Genomic DNA, 2,351 nt, shown 5'->3' with positions numbered 1-2,351 from the left:
TAAATTCAGATCTAACCAAAGGATCCAAGTTAAATTGAAATTGAGAAAGCCAAAACCTAGAGAGAAGTTAGAGTTTCTCTCTCTAGAACCACCAATTCAAAAACTAGCTAGAAAATTCTCCAATGTGTGTATCCCCCCTTTCCTCCTTGGTCCCTTGGGTCTTTTCCCTCCAGAATTCAGCTCAAATTGGGCTTGGAGCTCTGCAGAAATCGCCAACCACGATTTCACTAATGAGGTCACGTGCCGAGCGTCACGCGTACGCGTGTGTCACGCGTACGCGTCGTCTGAGTTTTTGCGATCTACGCGTACGTGTCAATCATTCATACGCGTTGATGAGATTTCTGCCCAGCCACGCGGAGGCGTCAACTTTTGCGCGCCAATCCCAAATCTAAGCTCGCACGCGTGCGCGTCGATGCTAATGCTCCAAAGCTCCATTTTTCATGCTCCATTTTTCGAGCTTAAGTTAGCGCTTGATATAGAATAAACAACAGAATTTAAGAATGCACTTTAGAGAATACTTTATCATTAATAAAAAATGATTTACAAAATGCTTTTGCTGCTAAGGGTGGTACGCCCCTAGCCTTCGCTTTGATACCTCATTAAAACCCCCTCCAGGAAAATCTTTTTCGGAAAAAACTATGAAGTCAGAAAAAAGAGTACACCAGGGAGCGAGGTGCGCTTCTAGCTATAATATCTCTTCATGTTGTATGTGTGCCACGACCTTGGGAGCTCAGTTCCATTTAGATCGGACACCTTATAGTAGCCTTTTTCTAAGACTTTAGCTGTTTTGAAACGTCCTTTCCAATTAGCAGCGAGCTTCCTTTCACCCGACTTGGTTATCCCGATGTCATTTCTTATAAGGACGAAGTCACTTGTGGTGAAGCTTCTTCGAATGACCTTCTTATTATATCTGGCCAACATTCTTTGTTTTAGCGCGGCTTCTCTTATCTGAACTTGTTCTCGGACTTCTGGAAGGAGCTCGAGTTCCTCTTTCTGAGCTTGGATATTTTCCACCTCATCATAAAATCTTACCCTTGGGCTTTGTACATTAATTTCAACGGCGATTATGGCTTTTATCCCGTATACAAGTTGAAATGGTGTCTCCTCAGTTGTTGAATGAGGAGTTATCCGATAAACCCACAGGACTTGTGAAAGTTCTTCTATCCATGCTCTTTTTGCGTCCCTTAACCTTTTTTTTAATCCAACTAGTATGACTTTATTTTCTGCCTCCGCTTGCCTATTACCTTGGGGATGCTCTACCGATGTGAACTAATGTTTGATCTTCATACTTATTACTAAGCTCCTAAAAGTAGGGTCGGTAAACTGAGTACCATTGTCTGTGGTGATGGAATGTGGAACCCCAAACTGAGTAACAATATTCCTATACAGGAATTTTTGGCTATTTTGGACAGTGATAGTAGCTAGTGGTTCAGGTTCAATCCACTTAGTGAAGTAATCCACCCCACAATGAGGTACTTAACTTGTCCCAGAGCTTGGGAAAAATGCCCAAGTAAGTCCAGCCCCCATTTTGCAAAAGGCCATGGGGAGGTCATACTGATGAGTTCTTCGGGGGGAGCGACATGAAAGTTAGCATGTATCTGATAAGTTGGGCATTTTTTGACAAAGTCGATCGCATCTTTTTGTAAGGTTGTCTAAAAGAACCCTGCTCGGATTACCTTCCTGGCTAGTGACCGAGCTCTGAGGTGATTTCCGCATATGCCATTATGTATCTCTTTCAAGACTTCTTCAGTTCTACAGGTCAGAACACATTTTAGTAAGGGTGTTGATATCCCTCTTCTATAGAGGACATTGTGCACTAAAGTGTAGTTTTGGTCTTTTCTTTGGATTCTTTTGGCCTTCTTCTGTACCTCGGGGAGGATGTCGAATTTCAAATATTCGATAAGGGGGTCATCCATTCGAGGTCTATACCGGAGATGGGCAATATGTCTGACTTATTGTCTGGTTTGCTGATTGATGGCTCTTTGAGAGTTTTTTGAATCATGCTTCTGTTATTTCCCCTAGCTTAGTACTTGCCTGTTTGGAAAGGGCGTCAGCTCTGCTATTAAGTTCTCGAGCTATATGTCGGACCTCAGTCTCAAGGAATTCTTGAAGTTGTTCGAGTGTTTTCTCTAAGTTCCTTTTCATATTGGGATCCTTTGCTTGATACTCTCCATTGATTTGAGAAGTTACTATTTGAGAGTCACTAAAAACTATGACCTTTGTTGCTCCGACTTCTTTGGCAAGTTTTAAGCCTACAATCATGGCTTCATACTCGGCCTGGTTGTTAGAAGTAGGGAATTCAAATATTAGGGAGAGCTCTATTTGAGTCCCTTTTTTGTTGACCAAGATCA

Source organism: Arachis ipaensis, chromosome B2 (genome assembly GCF_059453495.1).
Source record: "Arachis ipaensis isolate K30076 ecotype BB chromosome B2, ASM5945349v1, whole genome shotgun sequence".
NCBI lineage: Eukaryota > Viridiplantae > Streptophyta > Magnoliopsida > Fabales > Fabaceae > Arachis > Arachis ipaensis.
The sequence above is the reverse complement of the archived record's forward strand: the minus strand, read 5'-3'. Positions refer to the sequence as shown.